The sequence below is a fragment of the Protopterus annectens genome, chromosome 5.part1 (genome assembly GCF_019279795.1).
Source record: "Protopterus annectens isolate FY-2018-M chromosome 5.part1, PAN1.0, whole genome shotgun sequence".
In the NCBI taxonomy this organism is placed as follows: domain Eukaryota; kingdom Metazoa; phylum Chordata; order Ceratodontiformes; family Protopteridae; genus Protopterus; species Protopterus annectens.
This window is the reverse complement of record NC_056736.1, coordinates 336,390,176-336,411,577: the sequence shown is the minus strand read 5'-3', so window position 1 is coordinate 336,411,577 and position 21,402 is coordinate 336,390,176. Positions and strand designations below refer to the sequence as shown.

General features: G+C 45.5%; 1 protein-coding gene across 1 annotated transcript in view; it reads right to left on the bottom strand.

Annotated features, from left to right (window-relative positions):
- Positions 1-21,402, bottom strand: part of NUMA1 (nuclear mitotic apparatus protein 1) — a 3,180,433-nt gene that overhangs the window by 2,767,264 nt on the left and 391,767 nt on the right. The gene's annotated exons all lie outside the window — the stretch shown is intronic.

Sequence of the window (21,402 nt, the reverse complement as noted above, 5' to 3'; positions counted from 1 at the left end):
TTACTCATCCCTCATCAGGCCCATAATAGAGTACAATGCCCCTTTTGGGATGTACCTTACCAGACACCTGCAGCAACTGGAAAGACCCCAAAAGTACCTCACCAAGAGGATCAAAGGGCTCAAACAGATGCCATATGCTGCCCGGTTAAAGAAACTCCAGCTCTACTCACTGGCATACCCGCCTGCTCAGAGGCAATCTGTGCCTGACGTATAAAGCCATGTCCAACCTGGAATTAATGGACATGCTGCACCTCAGAAAATCCAAATCCCATCAAGCTACATGCTCGAGAGACTTGAACCTCAGCACTGAAATAAATACGACATGCTGGAGGGACAGATTCATAACCCAGACGCTCCCTTCACTCTGGAATAAAATCCCAGTCCAGGTTAGGCAGAGTCCCTCATTGACTCTCTTCAAAAGGAATCTTGAGTGGATGGGAGATCGTAGATTTACTTCGGGTATCACTTGTGTCAGTTAGAGGCACAGTATACTAACCTCGAAAAAGGGCATAGCAAAATTCATTTAAAATGGGTGGCGAAAGCCTAACACACACTGGCTAGGCTTGTAAATACCCTAGGGCACATAGCCTAGTATGAACCTATGAACTTATGACAGTCATGCAATAAAAAGGACTTGACCAAGAAAAACTAAATAATGGAGTACAATAAAAGATTTGTTTTTTTTTTTTTTTTTGATAAAGTGTTAACGAAATAGTAATAAAGATTTATCCTGTGTTAAAAGGGCAAGCGAATACCAAATAAAAAATAGGAAAATACTATTCAGAAAGAGTAAATCAAGTACAGTTATGTACACTTACCATAAATATAGATGTTGGAGTGTATTCACTGTTGCAGTCATCACTTTTGGGGTTATCTGCTTGCAGTAGCCCTCAGTCGGCCCGATTAACAAAATCTTGGATCCTGCACTGGTTGGTGTCCCTTCTAGGAAGTCAGGTCATCAGGGGCATAAAACATGCAGCAGACGCCATTACATCAGTTTTTCGTGCCCCAGATGTCAGGTGCTCCCTTAATGGGAAGTAATTAAATCTATAAATATACAGGGTTATACCACCAACAAAAAAACAAGTACACCAAAAAGCTATTGAAGTTAGCAAAGGAAAGTAGCGGAATATTCAAAACAAAGAAGGGGGCTGGAGGGAGGGTAAGCAGGACTGCAACAGTTAATACACTAGAACATCTACATTTATGGCAAGTGTACACAACTGTACTATGTTAGAGTTTCACTGTTGCAGTCATCACTTTTGGGTAGATTCCCAAAGCCAAGGATGGGAGGAGGAATTTAAATAGAATTAGGACCAGCTAAAAAGGTTCTGCAAGACTGTAGTAACAAAGCCAGCTCTGGATTTAGAGAAAATTGGCAGATGGTAATGCTTGGTGAATGTACGTACAGAACTCCAGGTAGCAGCTTCTAGGACGTCCCTGGTAGGGACACCTCTGAGAAAGGCCGCAGAGGTAGATGCAGCCATGGTAGAGTGGGGTTTGATGACCTGCGGGATAGTTTTTCCATGATGCTTGTAGCAGAAATTAATGCAATGGCCTATCCATTTGGAAATACTTTTGAAATGGCCTTTCCCTCTTGCCCATGCAGCAAATGCCACCAGCAGTTGATCAGATTTCCTTTGAGGTTTAGTACAGGCCAAATCTAAGTGGTCAGCGCATGTCTAAGGAGTGCAGAATCCATTCCCCTTTGTTCTGTGGATTAGGAAAGGTTGGCAAACGTATGGACTGATTAAGGGCCACACTGGATACCACCTTGGGCATGAAAAGGGGATTAGTCCTGAGGGACACTGTCCACATGAAAGATTATGAAAAGCTCTACTGCCATGAGGGCCTGTAATTCAGATACCCTTCTTGCTGAAGTGATTGCTAAAAGGAAAGCTGTTTTCCAGGAAAGGAATTTTAAGTCCGCAGTGGCAGCTGGCTCGAAAGGAGGGTGAGCTTTTCCAATACAAAGTTGAGGTCCCAGGCTGGAGTTGGAGCTCTCCTGTGTGGTTGTAGATTTTTGACCCCTCTGAGTAACTGCTTAAGCAGTGGATGAGAGAAGACGGGTGGTTCTGTGCTATGAGCAGAGATAGCAGAGGCGTGAATTTTGATGGTAGACAAAGACAGGCCCTTATAAAGCATCTCAGTTAAGTATTATAAAATCTGAGGTAAATTGGGCACTGCTGTGCTCATCCCTTGAGATTGGTTCCAGGCACAGAATATTTTCCATTCACAGAATATTTTCCATTTTTCAGGGCAAGACTTTCTGGTACTAGGGCTCCTTGCCTCAAATGATATCCATCACTGGTTTACTGCGAGATGGTAAAGGAGAATTTATGTAATCAGCCAGGCTGCCAGATTCAGTGTTTGAAGTTGAGGGTGCAGAATTTGGTTCTCCTGCTGAGACAATAGAGAGTAGGAGTCTGAGGCAGGTGCCATGGGGCCCAGAGTGACACTGTGCCAGAGGGGGAACTGGTGTTAGCGTAGCCAGTCTGGTGCAATCAAAATCATCCTTGGTACGTCTTGTTTGACCTTTAGTACTTTGGAGAGGAAAGGCATAAACGGATAGGTTTTTCCAGCTGACTGAGAAAGCGCATCCACTTTCCAAGCTTGTTTGTGGGGATTCCTTGTGCAGAATTTCTCCAACTTTGGGGGAGGTAAACTGGTCTACATCTGGGCTCCCCATTTGCTTGTCAACCTGTTGAAAATGCTTTGTTCCAGTTTCCACTCGTGTGGGTCCATGAGGTTTCTGCTTAGTTCATCTGCCAGTGTATTTAGTTTTACTGGCAGGAATGGAGCTTGCAAAAGTACTTGAAAGCTCAGGGCTGTGTTCCACAATGCCATGGCTAGTCTACAGAGCGGGTAAGAATGTGTACCCCCCCTGCTTATGTACCACAAAGTACAGTTGTGTACACTTACCATAAATGTAGATGTTGGTGTATTCACTGTTGCAGTCATTACATTTGGGTTATCTGCTTGCCTTCAGGTAGCCTTCAGTCGGCCTGATTAACAAAGTCTTGGGTCCTGCGTCGGTTGCTGTACCTTCTTCCATGACGTCAGGTCGTCAGGGGTATTAAACATGCAGCCGATGCCATTACATCAGTTTTTCTTGCCCCAGATGTCAGGTGCCCCCCTAATGGGAAGCAATTAAACATAAAAGCACAAAGATACATCTCCAACAAAAAAGAAAATACACCAAAAAGGCTTAAGCATAGTAAAGGAAATTAGAGGTATAGCCAAAAGTTAGGGGGCTGGAGGGAGGGTAACCAGGACTGCAACAGTGAATACACTCAAACATCTACATTTATAGTAAGTGTACACAACTGTACTATGTTGTTCATGTTTCACTGTTGCAGTCAGTACATTTGGGTAGATTCCCAAAGCTATGGTTGGGAGGAGGAATAGCATTAGGGCCTGCTATAATGCCCTGCAAGACTGCAGTGGCAAAGCCAGCTCTGGATTTAGAGAAAATTGGAAAATTATAATGCTTGGTGAAAGTATGTACACAACTCCAGGTAGCAGCTACTAGGATGACCCTGGTAGGGATGCCTCAGAAAGGCTGTAGAGGTAGATGCAGCCCTGGTGGAGTGAGGTCTGATCCCCTGGGGGATAAATTTTCCATGGTGCTTATACCAGAAATGAATGCAATGGCTTATCCATTTAGAAATGGTTTGCCTTGAAATAGCCTTCCCCTCTGCCACTGAAGCAAATGCCACCAGCAGTTCATATTTCCTTGGAGGTTTAGTCCTGTCCTAGTAGAATCAAAGTTGTCTGTGCACATCTAAGGAATGCAGTATCAGTTCCCCTTAATTCTGCAGATTGGGAAAGAAGGTTGGCAAATGAATGCACTGATTAAGAGCCACACTGGAGGCTGGATTGGTTTTGAGGGACACCCGGCCCGCATGAAAGATGAAAGGCTCCACTGCCTTAAGGGCCTGTAATTCAGATACCCTTCTAGCTGAAGTGATTGCGAAAAGGAAAGCTGTTTTCCAAGAAAGAATTAAAGTCTGCAGTAGCAGCTGGCTCGAAAGGTGGTAGAGAGTTTCTCCAAGACAAAGTTAAGGTCCCAGGCTGGGGTTGGAGCTCTCCTGGGTGGTCTCAAATTTCTGGCCCTCTGAGGAACTGCTTGAGCAGTGCATGAGAAAAGAGGGGAGGTTGCGTTATGAGCTGAAATGGCTGAGGCGTGGATTTTAATGGAGGAAAAAGACAGCCCCTTGTGAAGCATCTCAATTAAGTACTGGAAAATCGGAGGTAAATTGGGCGCTGCTGTGCTCATGCCTTGAGATTGCTTCCAGGCACAGAATCTATTTTTCAGCATAAGATTTTCTAGTACTAGGCCACCTTGCCTCAAATGATATCCATCACAGGTTTGCTGAGGGATGGTAAAGGAGAGATTAGCCAGGCTGCAAGGTTCAGTGTTGGAAGCAGAGGGTGCAGAATCTGGTTCTCCTGTTAAGACAGCAGGGAAAGAGTCGAAGGCAGGTGCCATGCAGACAGTAACACTGCGCAGGAGGGGGTACCAGTGTTGGTGCAGCCAGTCTGGAGCAATCAAAATCATCCTTGGTTTGCCCAGTTTGATTTTTAGTAGTACTTTGGAGAGCAAGAGGCAGATGGGCAAAGGCATAGACTGACAAGTTTTTCCAGCTGAAGGACAGAGCATCCACTTTCCAGGCTTGTTTGTGGGGAGTCCTTGTGCAAAATTTGTCCAATTGGTAGTTCTAGGGAGAGGCAAAAGTACAGTTTTATACCTACCACAAATGTAGATGTTAGGGTGTAAACACTGCTGCAGTCATTACACTTGGTTATCCTGCCGTCAGACTGTTCCCCAGTCAGCCTGAGTTCCAAAATCTTGGTCCGGCGTCGGTTGCTGTCATTTCCTCCCTGATGTTAGTGCGACACGGGTATGCAAGATGCAGCAGACGCCATTTTCTTCAGTTTTTCTTGCCCCAGATGTCAGGTGCCCCCAAATAGGTAGGCAATTCAAACTGCTAGTAAAGTATACAGAAGAAAAGCAAACATTCAGGTACCAGCAAATTCTCCCCATAGGTAGTAAAGGGTAGAAGACATAGGTATGTACCAGCAAGTAAGAGGGGAAGGAGGGAGGGTAACCAGGACTGCAGCAGTGTTTACACTAACATCTACATTTATGGTAGGTACAAAACTGTACTATGTTCATAGTGTTACACTGCTGCAGTCATTACACTTGGGTGGAATCCCAAAGCTGAGGTAGGGTGGCTCATTCTATAAGGCATTAGGGGTGGCTACAAGGCCCTGCAGCACAGCCGTGGCGAAGCCAGCTCTGGAATTGGAGTATAAAGGCAAATGGTAACGCTTGAAGGTATACACAGAAAGTACAGTTTTGTACCTACCATAAATGTAGATGTCCGATAGGTATGCATCTGCAGTCATCACATATGGGTTGTCCTGCCTCAGACAGCCCTTCGGTCGGCCGGATTCCAAAGTCTGGGTCCAGCGTCTGCTGACGTCGCCCCTTCCCCAACGTCAGAGCACCTGGGGTATAAAAGCGTCAGCTGACACCATCTTCCTCAGTGTTTCTTGTCCCAGATGCCAGGTGCCCTCAAAGGAAGGCTAAATTTGGAGAAATGCAAAAAATTCCAAACATGCACAGAAATATATATGTATATATATATATATATATATATATATATATATATATATATATATATATATATATATATATATATATATATATATATATATATATATATATACATACACACAACAAATACACCATAATAGATAACCCCAGCTAGCTATGAGAGGGAAGAGTACCCAATAAATACCAAAGAGGGGAAGGAGGGAGGGTAAACCTGACTGCAGATGCATACCTATCGGACATCTACATTTATGGTAGGTACAAAACTGTACTATGTCCTTCAAGGATGCATCTGCAGTCATCACATATGGGTAGAATACCATAGCCAATCTGGGGGTGGAGGATCTATGTAAAGGATGGTGTAGCTAAAATGCCCTGCAGGACTGCCGTAGCAAAGCCTGCTCTGGATCTGGAATATAAAGGTAATTTGTAATGCTTGGAAAATGTATGCACGGAGCTCCATGTAGCAGCTTCTAAAATGTCCTTGGTAGCCACCCCTCTTAAGAAGGCTGTGGCTCTGGTGGAATGAGGTCTAATGTTAGCAGGCACAGTTTTTCCATGGAAGGAACAAACGAATGCAATTCCCTATCCATTTTGAAATTGTCTGTTTGGAAATTGCTTTTCCTTGTGCACCAGCAGCATATGCTACCAACAGCTGGTCAGTTTTTCTGTAGCTTTTAGTTCTGTCCAAGTAGTAGCGCAACTGTCTGTGTATGTCCAGGGTGTGCAGAAGTTTCTCCCCTTTGTTTTGTGAAATTGGAAAGAAGGTAGGCAGGTGAATAGCTTGGTTTAATAAGACCCTGGATACCATCTTTGGCATAAATGAAGGATTGGTTCTCAATGAGACTCTGTCCTGATGAAAAATAAGAAATGGCTGTACTGCCATGAGGGCCTGTAACTCAGATACTCTTCTTGCTGAGGTTATGGCCAGAAGGAAGGCGGTCTTCCAAGACAGGAACTGTAGTTCTGCAGATGCTGCTGGTTCAAAGGGAGGCAGAGTTAGTTTTTCCAACACGAAGTTAAGGTCCCAAGTAGGCACTGGAGGTTTCCTTGGAGGATTGTTTTTTTTAATTCCTCTTAGAAAATGTCTTAGGAGAGGATGAGAAAAGACAGGTGGATCAGTATTGTACTCTGCTGAAATTGCTGCAGCATGAATTTTAATGGAAGAGTAAGACAGGCCATTGTGGAGCATTTCTGCCAAGTATTCCAGGATATGTGGCATGTTCATCACTGTCGCATCTAGGCCCTTTGTGGTGTTCCAAATGTAAAATCTTTTCCATTTTGCTGAATATGCCTTTCTTGTGGAAGGCCTACGAGCTTCCATGATGATATCCTTCACTCTCTTGGATAGCTTATCCTGAGGAGGAGTCAAGGTATTTTCCAGGCTGTTGGTCGCAAGGTTTTCAGGTTGGAATGCAGAGTTTTGTAATTGTGCTGTGTCAGGAGAAGTGGCCATAGAGAAGGAAGAGGCCATGATTTTGTGCGTGACAGGCTCTTTAACAGTGGGTACCAGTGCTGTCTTGGCCAGTCCGGAGCTATCAGAATCACTTTTGGCTGCTCTGTCCTGATCTTCAGTAAGACCTTGGTCATTAATGGAAGAGGTGGAAATGCATACACTGTTAGAGTTCTCCAGCTGAAAGATAGGGCGTCCACTTTCCATGCTTGTGGGTGGTATGTCCTTGAGCAGAATTTCTTCAGCTGATGATTGTGGGGGGTGGCAAAAAGATCTATGTCTGGCCTTCCCCATGACTGTGTTTTCTGTAGGAAGATGTCTGGGTGCAACATCCATTCGTGTGCATCCATGATATTTCTGCTTAAGCTATCCGCCAGTATACTGTCTTTTCCTGGCACAAACTGGGATTGCAGGTCTATATTGAATTAAGGAACGTTCCCATAGATTCATTGCCAGTCTGCAAAGAGGGTAGGAATGGGTGCCTCCTTGCTTGTTTATGTACCACATAACTGTGGTGTTGTCTGTCGTTATTAGCAGGTGGCCTTGATGCAGAAAGAGTTTGAAGGTCTCGATTGCATGCATCACTGCCAGCATTTCCTTTTGGTTTATGTGCATGCGTAGCTCCTTTTGTGACCATAGTCCTTGAATACATCTGCCCTCCATGTGTGCTCCCCAACGTGGTCTGAAGCAACCGTTGTAATAGTTTGGCTGGCTATTGGCTTGCTGAATGGCAGACCCCTGTGACTGGCTTGCTTGAGCCCACCACAGAAATTCCTTTTGGAGACGTGGAATGAGTGGGATCAAAGTTTCTAAGCTGTGGCTGTGCCGAGTCCATAAACTCCTTAGGTACCATTGTAGTTTCCTCATATGCAGCCTTGCTTGGGGAATGAGAAGAATGCAAGATGCCATGTAACCCAGGGCCTGCAGGATTTTCCTTGCAGTCAGCTGAGTTTGTCTTGTCAGATTCTTGAAGTAATCCGGTAGCTGTCTGTTTTTCTTCTGTGAGAAAAGCCATTTGGGTGGTTGTGTCTAAATCCGCACCCAGAAAAGTTATTCTTTGGGATGGAACAAGTCTTGATTTGTGAATGTTGACTGTATATCCCAATGCCTGCAGTAGGTGGATGGCATAATTCAAGTCCTTTACCAAAGTTTGTTGGCTGTCCACTTGTATAAGGCAGTCGTCCAGATATGGGTATATTTGAATCCCCTGAAGTCTGCAGTGTGCAATTACTGATGCCAGGCATTTCGTGAATACTCTGGGCGCAGTAGATAAGCCAAAGGGCAATGCTGAGAATTGATAATGCTGAGCCTGCAAGAAATCTGAGGTGTCTTCTGCAACTTTGTCTGATGGGGACATGCAGGTATGCCTCCTTGAGGTCTAGAGTCACCAGCCAAGACCCCTTGCCCAGCATGGGAAGGAGTTGCTGTAGAGTCAGCATTTTGAATTTTGGCACAATGAGATAAGTATTCAGTGCGGACAAGTCGAGAATAGGCCTCCATTGATTTTCTTTTCTTGGAACGAGGAATAGTCTGGAATAAAATCCTTGGCCTTGTTCTGAAAGAGGAACCTTTTCTATAGCTTTCATTTGCATTAAGTTGGAGATTCGTTTCAAAGCCTCTGCCCTTTGATTTGGTGGCAGGTCTGGCATGCCTTTTCTTTTTGGCAGTGTGAAAATGGAACCTGTATCCTCTGTCTATTTGCAGTGTCCATTTGTCTCTTGTAATAGTGTGCCAATTGTCTGAGAATAAAGATAGCTTTCCGCCCAAAGGTGCTTCTAATTGAGCCCTGGTTGGCGGAGTCAAAGCAAAGTCATTGAGTCTGTCCTTGTGCAGCAGTTTTAAGTCCTGCACTACCTCTGGTTGGGAGGCTGCCATTGACGCCCTCTGCAGGAGCCTCTAGCTTGCCCTCTACCTCTGGCGCGCCTGTTCCTGCCTCTGAAAACTTTCTATGTCCGGAAAGGACCAATTCTTGGCAGGCCAATTTCTGCTGAATCTTGGTGGTTGGACTTGCAGAAAATTTTTGACCGTTTGTACAGATTTTGCCTTTTCCTCAAATTTCTTTAAGACCTCCTGAGCAGTGGAGCCAAATAACTTTTGCTTTTCCAGTGGAGCATCCAGAAGCTTAGCTTTAACATGGTCTGGCAGAGATTGTTCCTTCAAGCCAAGCATGCCTACGTATGACTGCACCCGTCATAGCTGACCTACATGAAGCTTCCAATGCATCATAACCACATTGTAAGAAATGGTTACTAACCTGCTGGGAGTTATGTACCAGATCCTGTAGTGATTTGCAATCTAGGGGTTCAGGTGAAGACAGTTTCTTATGCAATTCATCTAACAAATACTCTTGGTACTGTATCATATGAAATTGACAATTTAATGCCCTCATAGAAAGAGTAGCAGAAATACACACTTTTACCCCATCTCTCTAAAGCCCTGGACTCCCTTTCAGAGGGGAGTGGATTTTTAGAGGTGGCCGCTGCAACCCCTTTAGGGCCCTGGGAAATAGTTTCTGGATCAGCAGAGTGGGCCTTGTAAAGAAAATGATGCGAGTCCGGGACCCTGTAGTACCTATCGGGTTTGACAGGAGCCAGAGGAAGAGTGTCAGGGGTTATGCTAGACTCAGAGTACACATCATCAATGACAGTCAAAACAGGAGGAATAGCCAAAGGTCTATGCTGAGGTAAATGCAGAAGAGTTCTTAATCTTTTCCTGGAATCAGAAAATTCCTGGCCCTGCCATTTGAAATGCTCTCATAGTGTGAAGGGTCCCCCCAAAGGATAGTTCTTCAGGGGGGGAGGCCGAGGGGATTGATTCCTCTGCATCAGAACCCTCGTAGGCCGAAAAAGCCTCCTCCTGGTAGTCAGAGAGAGCAGAGCCATCAGAGGCCTCCTCTGAGGAGTGGGGATCAGAGGGCTCAACCCTGGGCCTTTTGTCTAGAGGAGGTTGAGAGCCCCTGTCCAGATGAGGTTGAGATCCCCTAATCAAGGCTAAAGTAAGAATCTGTGAACTTGTAGAGGGTCCCCGAGGAATAACCCTGGGAGGCATAGTTTTTGTATGTTTAGCAACTTTAGCCCTGGTGAATGCCTTTATGGACATGGATGCAGGAGGCCTAGCTGCACCACGTGGAGTAGTTTTGTCTAGAGGAATTGTGTCGGAAGTTTCCAAGACACCAGTTTCAGAAGGAAATTCAATAACAGACTCTGCAGGGGCCTCCGGGGCAGAGGTTGTCGGTTGAGCGGTTTCGGGGGTTGGAAGTACCAAGGACTTGTTTCAGCCGAGACAGAGACACTCGCGGTAGGCCTGACCGTGGTTTCAGCCAAAACCGTGCCCCACATGTGTCGGTCCTTGTCCTTCCGTTTCTTTATTAAATATGAAGTCGGAGTCTCCGACGGCATATTGTATGAAAAACTAGCCCCAAAAAATTCCTCTGCAAACTCCGCCCGACGTCTAAGAGTGCGTCGGTTGAAGGAAGCACAGGCTGAACAGGCCGAGACGTCGTGGTCTGGGCCTAGGCAGGGGAGGCAGTAAGAGTGGAAATCCTTATGAGGTATTTGTTTCCCACAAGTTAAACAATTAACTATCTGACATTGGCTGAGGCAAGAAAGAGTCCCCAACGGGGTACTTGGCTTTTGAAGTCTTCGGTAGCTGAATTACAGGAGCTAGCCGACCGGCACTTGCGAACTGCTTCTGCTTCGGGCACCACGCGGCAAGATAGACTGGGGAAGATGGCGTCTGCTGACGCTTTTATACCCCAGGCGCTCTGACGTTGGGGAAGGGGTGACGTCAGCCGACGCCAGACCCGGACATTGGAATCCGGCCGACCAAAGGGCTGCCTGAGGCAGGACAACCCATATGTGATGACTGCAGATGCATCCTTGAAGGACATCTCCATGTTGCTGCTCCCAAAATATCCTTGGTAGGTACTCCTCTGAGGTAGGCAGCTGAAGTGGCTGTTGCCCTGGTGGAGTGATCTAATGCTGCTAGGTAGAGATTTCCCATGGTGTCTATAGCAGAAACGTATATAATGTCCTATCCATTTAGAAATGGTCCGTTTTGAAATGTCTTTTCCCTGAGCTCCTGCAGCATATGCTACCAGTAACTGTTCAGATTTTCTGAAAGCTTTGGTTTTGTCCAAGTAGAAGCGTACCTGCCTGTGAATGTCCAAAGAATGCAGTAGTCTCTCCCCTTTATTCTGTGGTTTTGGATAAAAAGTTGACAAGTGAATGATTTGGTTTAGAGCCACAATTGAACCTTTGGCATAAACGTAGGGTTAGTTCTAAAAGACACCCTGTCCAGGTGGAAAATGAGGAAAGGTTCCATTGCCATTAGTGCCTGTAATTCTGAAACTCTAAGTGCTGATGTAATTGCCAGTAGCAGAGCAGTTTTCCAAAGATATACTTTAATTCTGCTGTGTTAGCTGGCTCAAAAGAAGGCAAGGTTAATTTTTCCAAAACAAAGTTGAGGTCCCAAGTTGGAGTAGGCGCTGTACAGGGTGGTCTTGTTTTTAGCCCCTCTGAGGGGCTGTTTGAGCAAAGGATTAGAGAAAATTAGTGGATCCGTGTTGTAATGAGCAGAAATGGCAGAGGCGTGGATCTTGATGGATGAAAAGGAGAGGCCCTTGTCCAGTATCTCAGTTAAATATTGCAGAATCTGAGGAATGTTTGAGACAAAAGGGTCAAGGCTGTGAGCCTGGTTTCCAGGCACAGAATCTCTTCCATTTATCCAAATAGGCTTTCCTGGTACTAGGCCTTCTGGCCTCCAGAATGACATCCATAACCGCTTTGGAGAGAGGCACTGCTTGCTTGACTAAGGAATTTTCCATGCAGCTAGGTTTAAGGTCTTTAGCTGGCTGTGAAGTATCTGACTGTTGCGCTGAGTCAGCAAATGAGTGATTTGAGGCAAAATCCAGGGTGGTTCTTGCGCCAAGTTCTTTAAGATTGGGTACCAGTGCTGGCGTGGCCAGTCTGGTGCAATCAGGATCTTTGGCTCTTCTTGCCTGGCTTTTATGAGTACCTCTGGAAGGAGAGGTAGACGTGGGGAAAGTGTATACTTGCAGGTTTTTCCAGCTGAATGAGAGGGCATCCACTTTCCATGCTTGTGGATGGTAAACCCCTTGTGCAGAATTTCTGTAGCTGGCAGTTCATTGGGGATGCAAACAGATCTATGTCCGGGCTCCACCATTTGTGTCATCATTCTGAATATTTCCGGATTCAATTCCCATTCATGGGGATCCATAATGTTTCTGCTCAAGTAGTCTGCCAGTGTGTTTCTCTCCTGGCAGGAATTGTGCTTGCAGATTAACTTGGTCGTCTAGAGCTGTGTTCCACAAGGTCATGGCTTGTCTGCAGAGAGGGTAGGAGTGTGTGCCCCCTTGCTTGTTTATGTACCACATAACTGTGGTGTTGTCTGTCTTTAGTAATAGTTGTCCTGGATGCAGCAGGTCCTTGAAAACTATAAGGGCATTTTGTACATCTAGCATCTTTTTGATTGATGTGAAGATGCCTTTGTTCTGCAGGCCACTCGCCCTGAATACATTTTCATGCCATGTGTGCTCCCCAGGCGTAATCCGATGCATCTGTTGTCAGTGCTTGCCTGGCTGTGGGTTGAGTAAAAGGCTGTCCCTTGAGGTGACAAACTTGAGCCCATCGAAAGTCCTGTTGAAGGCAAGGAATTAGTGGTATAACTGTTTCCAAACTTTGACAGTGTTGAGACCATACACTCTTTAGGTACCATTGTAGTTTCCTCATATGCAGTCTGGCATATGAATTAGTAGTATGCAATATGCCATGTAACCCAAGGCCTGCCCAATTTTTCTTGCAGGGAATTGGGTCTGTTGCCATCAATTGAAAGTATTGAGTCAGTTGTCCTTGCTTGTCTGGCGAGAGATAAGCCATCTGGGCCGTTGTGTTCAAGCTGGCACCCAGGAATATTACCTGTTGTGAGGGCACTAGTTTTGATTTATTTTCGTTTACTGTGTACCCCAGGCAACTTAACTTTTTTACGAACGCCAGATGCTTTAGAAGAATGCCCTTGCTCTCTGCTTGAATCAGGCAGTCGTCCAGGTACGGATAAATTTGAATTCCTTTCTGCCTGCAAAATGCAATTACTGGTGCCAGGCACTTTGTGAAGACCCTGGGCGCAGTAGGTAAGCCAAAGGGCAGTGCAGAGAATTGATAGTGCATTGAACCAGCTATGAATCTGAGGTATCTTCTGCAGTTTTGTCCGATAGGGACATGCAGGTATGCCTCCTTGAGGTCCAAGTTCACGAGCCAAGCTTTCTTGCCCAGCATGGGAAGAAGCTGCTGTAGTGTCAACATTTTGAATTTCGGAACATCCAGATAAGTGTTTTGAGAAAAGATCCAGAATGGGCCTCCAGGCTTGGTCCTTTCTGGGAACCAGAAAGAGTGGAGTAAAATCCTTGTCCTTGCTCCTGCGGTGGTACCTTTTGAAAAGCTCTCATGTCCATGAGTGCTGTAATTTGTTTTTGAGCCTCTGCCCATTGATTTGGTGGCAGATTTGGCATTCCTTTTAACCTTGGCAGAGTGTGGAAGTGGAACCTGTAACCTTGAAATACGTTGAGAAACCATTTCTTTGGTGATCCAATGCCAACTGTGATAGAAAAGTGCCAGTTTTCCTCCTAAGGGGGCTGCCAAGAGAGAGCAGTTTGGCAGCTGTAGTGGGAAGTCATTGAGGCTGTTTTTTATATGGTTGGGGCCTGTCTTCCCCTTCTTTCTGGCCTGGTGCACCCCATTGTCTAGGCCTGTAAGGGCCTTGTGGTTGACATCTACCTTTTGGACGCCTGTATCGGTCCCTTTGAGGTCTAACTGGAAAGGACCAATTCTTTGTTGGCCAATTTCTGCTAAATCGAGGAGGCAAAACTTGTAAGAAATCCTTCACCGTTTGCACAGATTTTGCCTTATCCTCCTTTAATACCTCTTCTGCCTCAACTCCAAACACATCCCGCTGCAAAGGTGCATCCAATAATTCTGCTTTAACATGATCTGGTAATGTATGTTCTTTTAACCAAGCATGTTTTCTAATGACAGAGCCTGTAACTGCTGCCCTACAGGAGGCCTCTAAAGAATCAAAACCACATTGCAAAGTATGTTTTCCCACTTGCTCAGCTGCATGCAATAAATCCTGATTTCTTTAAAATTAGAAGGATCTGAATCTGGAAGCATTTTTTGTTTCAACTGAGACATCAAAAATTGCTGATATTTTAGCATGTGAAACTAGCAATTTAAGGCTCTCATTGCTAAAGTTGCAGACATATATACTTTCTTTCCCCATCTGTCTAATGATCTGGAATCTGTCAGAGAACTGGGTTTTTTGCTGAGGAGGCCTTAATCCCTTTGGGTCCCCGAGAAATAGTTTCAGGGTCAGCTACAAGGCTTTTATACAGACATTTATGTCAGTCAGGTACTCTGTAGTATCTATCTGGTTTAACTGGAGCTGGAGGTAAGGAGTCAGGATTTAAGCTGGATTCAGTGTACACATCCACAATATCTAACACTGGCGGAATAGCAAAGGGTCTGCGTTGAAGTAATAAAAGGAAGTCTCGAGCCTTTTCTTGGATTCTGAGTAATCCTGGCCTTTCCAGTGGAAATGCTCCCTCATGGTATGTAAGGTTTCCCCAAAGGAGTAGTCCTCAGGTGGAGAGGCTGATGGAATTGATTCCTCAGCATCAGAATCCTCATAAGGGGGTAAAGAATATCATAGGTCTGAGGATGAATCTGAAGAAATGGACACCTGGTCGGATGTTTCATAGTGTGCATCCTGTCTGGGCCTTTTATCAGGTGGGGGGTGGGACCCCCCTGATCAGGGTGATTAGGTCTTCGTCCATTTTGAGCTTTTGCTTCTTAGGCATGGAGGCCTGTCCTGGAGAATGCTGAATTTGATTCTTTGTTTTTAATGGTTTGATTTTATTTTCCATGTTTTATCTGATGAAATCTGGGAGGTACTCTGACGAAAACGCATTTAATGTATTTTGAGCGTTTAACTGCTTACAAATTTTTGCCAATAAATGAGTGAACTGAAGATTGTCTCCTTCCTGTCTGGTCCAGCACATTTGGTTTCAAGTTTTGTTTTCTGGTTTGCCGGCTACTTTTGGAAAAGTACAGTTTTGTACCTACCATAAATGTAGATGTCCGATAGGAATGCATCTGCAGTCCTTACAAATGGGTTGTCCTGTCGTCAGGCAGCCCTTCGGTCGGCCGGATTCCAAAGTCTGGGTCTGGCTTCGGCTGGTGTCGCACTTCACCCGACGTCATAGCTGCAGTTCTTCGGGTATAAAGGCATCAGCCGACACCATTTTCCTCAGTGTTTCTTGCCCCAGATGCCAGGTGCCCTCTTGGATGGCTAAATTTGGATAAATGCCAGTGTTTCCAAATAGTAGAGAGCGAACACATAAATAAACATGTATGTACATATATACAAACAAATACACCATAATAGATCCCCCTCAAAGCTAGCTGAAAGATGGCAAATACCCTAGGAGTACCACAGAGGGGAAGGCGGGTGGGTAATCCTGACTGCAGATGCATTCCTATCGGACATCTACATTTATGGTAGGTACAAAACTGTACTATGTCCTTCAAGGATGCATCTGCAGTCCTTACAAATGGGTAGAATACCATAGCCAAACTATGAGAGGAGGAAAACAGTGAGATTATGGTGTAGTTAGGATCCCTTGCAAAACAGCAGTGGCAAAACCTGCTCGGGATCTAGAGTATAAAGGTAAGTTATAATGCTTGGCAAATGTATGCACGGAGGTCCAAGTAGCAGCCTCTATAATGTCCTTGGTAGCCACCCCTCGTAAGAAAGCTGTAGTAGTGGCTGTAGCCCTTGTGGAGTGAGGCCTGATGTTCTCTGGAGTTTTCTTTCCATGGTAGGAGTAACAAAATCTAATGCAATTTCCTATCCACTTGGAGATTGTCTGTTTTGAAATTGCTTTTCCTTCCCTTCCTGTTGCATATGCTACCAGAAGCTGGTCAGTTTTTCTATTGCACTTGGTCCTGTCCAGGTAGTAGCGTAATTGCCTATGCACATCCAAGGTATGCAGCAGTCTTTCTCCCCTGTTGTGGGTTGGGGAAGAATGTATGTAGGTGGATAGCCTGGTTTAAAGACACTCTGGATACCACCTTAGGCATAAATGTAGGATTTGTTCTCATGGACACTCTGTCTTGATGGAAGATCAGGAAGGGTTGCACTGCCATTAATGCCTGTAGTTCAGAAATCCTTCTCGCTGAGGTGATTGCCAGCAGGAAAGCAGTCTTCCAGGATAAGTATTGTAATTCTGCTGCTGCTGCTGGTTCGAAAGGAGGAAGTGTCAATTTTTCTAGCACAAAGTTCAAGTCCCACGCTGGCAATGGTGGTTTCCTAGGAGGTTTTACATTTTTAATTCCTCTCAGAAACTGCCTGAGCAGAGGATGTGAGAAGAGAGAGGAGGATCCAAGCTGTATTCTGCCGAAATAGCTGATGCATGTATCTTGATGGAGGAATAGGACAGGCCTGTATGGAAGAGCTCTGCCAAGTACTCCAGGAGGTTGGCTATGTTTACCAGTGACACATCTTTTCCCTTTGCAGTACTCCAAATGAGATATCTTTTCCATTGTGCTGCATAATTCTTTCTTGTTGAAGGTCTGCGAGCCTCAAGGATAATGTCTTTAACCCTTTGGGATAAATTTGGGTTAGTTGCTCTTATGTAATGTTCCAGACAGTCAGCTGCAGGGTTTTCAGGTTTGGATGCAGGATGTTGTAGTTGTTCTGTGTTAACAGCAGTGGGATCAGGGGTAGTGTCCACATTTGTTCCCGAGACATGCTCCTCAGTAATGGGTACCAATGTTGTCTTGGCCAGTCTGGAGCTATCAGAATGATCCTTGGACGTTCCTCTTTGATCTTCAATAGCACCTTGTGCATCAAAGGAAGTGGTGGGAATGCATATGCTGTCAGATTTTTCCAACTGAAAGATAGGGAGTCCACCTTCCAAGCAAGTGGGTGGTACGTCCTTGTGCAGAATTTCTTTAGCTGGTGATTGAGTGGGGATGCAAATAAGTCTATTTGTGGTAGCCCCCATTTTCTTGTGATGGCTTTGAAGATGTTCGGGTGCAGCATCCATTCGTGGGCATCCGTGGTAGTTCTGCTTAATGTGTCTGCTAGCATGTTTTCTTTTCCCGGTACAAAAATTGCTTGTAACTGAATGTTGTAGCTCAGAGCCACATTCCATAGGTCCAGTGCCATCCGGCATAGAGGGTATGAATGTGTGCCTCCCTGTTTGTTGATGTACCACAACTGTGGAGTTGTCTGTCCTTATCAACTGCCCTTCTTGGAGGAATGGTCTGAATGTCTGGATTGCCAATTTTACTGCCAGCATTTCCTTTAGATTTATGTGCAGGTGCAGCTGATCTTGAGTCCATAAGCCTTGTATGCACTTGCCCAGCATGTGGGTCCCCCAACCGAGGTCTGAGGCGTCCGTTGTGATGGTTTGGCTTGGTTGAATGCTGTAGAAGGGCAAACCTGTGTTTGATTGACAGGCCTGAGCCCACCATAGGAACTCTTGCTTCAGGCATGGTATTAGTGGAATTTTGGTTTCCAGGCTGTGTTTGTGTTGAGACCATAAATTCTTCAGGTACCACTAGCTTTCTCATATGCAGTCTGGCATGAGGGACCAGAATTATGCAGGATGCCATGAAGCCCAGGGCTTGCAGTACTTTTCTTGCTGTTAGATGGTTCTGCTTTGTTAATGCCAAGAAGTAGAGAGGAAGTTGTTCTTGTTTTTCTACAGTCAAGAATGCCATCTGCTTTGATGTGTCCAGCTCTGCACCCAAAAAGGTTATTCTTTGGGATGGTATCAGCCTTGACTTTTTTATATTGACTGTGTATCCCAGGGCTTGCAGCAAGTAAATGACTCTTTGTAAATCTTCTGTTAGCTTGTTTTTGTTGTCAGCTTGTGTCAGGCAGTCGTCCAGGTAGGGATAAATTTGGATTCCCTGAAGTCTGCAATGAGCGATTACTGATGCCAGGCATTTCGTGAACACTCTGGGCGCAGTAGATAAGCCAAAGGGCAATGCTGAGAATTGATAATGCTCTGATCCTGCAAGAAATCTGAGGTATCTTCTGTAATTTGGTCGTATGGGGACATGCAGGTATGCCTCCTTGAGATCTAGAGTTACCAGCCAAGACTCCTTGCCCAGCATGGGAAGAAGCTGCTGTAGAGTCAGCATTTTGAATTTTGGAATAATGAGGAATGTGTTTAAAGCGGACAGGTCGAGAATAGGCCTCCATTTTTTCTCTTTTCTTGGTACCAGGAAGAGTCTGGAGTAAAATCCCTTTCCTTGTTCCATAGATGGTACCTTTTCCACCGCTCTCATTCTTACTAATTGAGCTATTTGTTTTAGAGCTTCTATCTTTTGATTTGGTGGTAGGTTTGGCATTCCTCTTTTCCCTGGTAGAGTATGGAAATGAAACCTGTAACCTTGGTCTATAGTTTGCAAAATCCACTTGTCCCTTGTGATGTAATGCCAGTTCTTTGAAAATAAGGCTAGCTTTCTGCCTAAGGGTGCTGCTAGCTGTTCCCTGGTAGGCGGTGCAAGAGCCAAGTTACTGTGATTGTCCTGTTGCAGTGGTGGTGGCTGCGTCTGTGCCTCGCTGGTTGTTGCCCTGCCACTGGCGTCCCCTGTAGACACCCCTGGATTGATTTCTGCCTCTTGAACGCCTATTCCTGCCTCTCTGTGCTTTAGAGGAGTCTGGAAAGGACCAATTTTTGGAGGGCCAGTTCCTGTTAAACCTTGGAGGTTGGACCTGTAAGAAGTCTTTCACTGTTTGCACAGATTTTGCCTTCTCTTCCATTTTCTTCAGTACCTGCTGTGCAGGAGAACCAAATAAATTGACCTTGTCCATGGGAGCATCTAATAGTTTTGATTTGACATGGTCCAGCAAGGCCTGTTCTTTCAACCATGCATGCCTTCTGATAACTGTGCCAGTCATGGCTGATCTAAAGGAAGCCTCCAGTGCATCATAGCCACATTTTAAAGAATGGTTACTAACTTGCTGAATGTTATGCACCATTTCCTGAACATATTTCTTATCTAAAGGTTCATCAGAGGACAGTTTCTTAGTTAACTGATCAAGCATAAACTCCTGATATTGGATCATATGAAATTGACAGTTCAAGGCCCTAGCTGACAGTAGCAGAGGTGTATACTTTTTTACCCCATCTCTCTAAGGACCTGGATTCCCTTTCAGAGGGGAGGGGGTTTTTAGCAGAGGTAGATGCTACTGCCTTAGGCCCCTGGGAGATAGTCTCGGGATCTGCAAAAGGAGCCTTGTATAAATGGTGATGTGTGTCCAGGACCCTGTAGAACCCATCGGGCTTAGCAGGGGCTGGAGGTAAAGAATCAGGAGCAGTACAAACATCATTAAATGCATCATCTACAACAGAAAGAACTGGAGGTATAGCTAAAGGCCTATGTTGTGGTAAATGCAGAAAGGTCCTAAGCCTTTTCCTGGAGTCTGAGAAATCTTGGCCCTGCCACTGAAATTGTTCCCTCATGGCATGTAAGGTTTCCCCAAAGGAAAATTCCTCAGGTGGAGAGGCAGAAGGAATCGACTCTTCAGCATCAGAGTCTTCGTAAGGAAAATAAGGAGCCTCTGGAGGGTCTGTATTGTCTGAATCAGAGGAATCATCCGTGGACACTGGCTCAGGGGGCTCTGCTCTAGGTCTCTTCTCTGGAGGTGGATGACAGGCCCTGTCTGGATGAGGTTGGGATCCCCTTATTAAAGAAATGAGATCCTCTGCCAGAGAAAGCATTTGGGAACTGGAACTGGGCCTGTGAGAGGGGGGCTTAACAGGCACAGTCTTAGTAGCTTTGGCTGCTTTAGCCCTGGCAAAAGCCTTAATGGACATGGCTGCAGGAGGCCTAGCAGCTCCATGTGCAGGGGTTGATATATCCAAGGGAATAGTGTCCAATAATTCCTGAGAAACCACAACAGCAGGTTGGATTTCAGAAGCCGATTTGACCAGGTTAGAAGAGGCCTCGGTAGAAGGCATGGTTTCGGCTGAAGAAAGAACCGCTTGCTCGGTTTCGGCCGAAACAGAGACACTCGCGGTTTGCTTAACCGCGGTTTCGGCCAAAACCGCGGACCGCGAGTGTCGGTCCTTTTCTTTGCGTTTTTTGGTAATTTGTGTAGTCGGAGGATCCGACTGCATAATATACGCAAAATCAGAGCCGAAAAACTGCTCAGCAAACTCCGACAGACGTCTAAGCGTCCGGTTAAAAGAAGCACAGGCTAGACAAGCTGCTACGTCGTGGTCTGGGCCTAAACAAGGTAAGCAGTAAGAGTGGAAATCTTTATGAGGTATTTGTTTCCCACAAGTTACAGTTATTCACTTTTTCTGACATCGGCTGAGGCAAGAAAGAGTCCCCAACGGGGTACTTAGCTTTTTAGAAGTCTTCGAAGTAGTATTCGGTAGTAGTAATCTCTGGATCTGACCGACCGGCACTTGCGAACAGCTTCTGCTTCGGGCGCCACGCGGCAAGAAAGACTGAGGAAAATGGCGTCGGCTGATGCCCTTATACCCGAAGAACTGCAGCTATGACGTCGGGTGAAGTGCGACACCAGCCGAAGCCAGACCCAGACTTTGGAATCCGGCCGACCGAAGGGCTGCCTGACGACAGGACAACCCATTTGTAAGGACTGCAGATGCATCCTTGAAGGACATCCACCTGCACAACTTGTTTCAACTGTGACCTATTCAAGCAACACACATGATATGAAGTGCAGTTACTGCAGGGAGAAGAAACTACAAGGTAGATGAGCATGGTATGCACTGCTCAAGCGAAGTGCAAGGACAGCACCACAAATTACCTGAGAGGAAGCAGTGTAGCAGGACTGTAGAAGTGGTAGGGTACTGTGCACCATGCAGGCAGCTTGCATCTTAAAATTACAAATTTTACAGTATGAAGAGAACTGCTAACTCATTTCATTGGCAGCTATGTTAAACAGATTGTCTACACAATCTGTATTAAATCCTTAAGGATAAGGAAAAGGAGCAGAAGACGTTTTGCCACAATACAGAAATCCTGTGACTGCTCTACCCAGCCAACCTTCCCACACTGGCACAAAAATTTACTAGTGTCCAATGTAATATAGCTGCACTGCTACTTGTGCTACATACTAACCACTCCCACACATCACTGGGTTGTACTTACAGCAGTAAAAATCAAAACACTCGCTGTAAAATGGCAAGCTTCTGTGAGGATGGAGAAAAGGCACAGAAATCTGGGCAGTAGTATAAAGAAATGGGTAGTAAACATAATACAGCAAC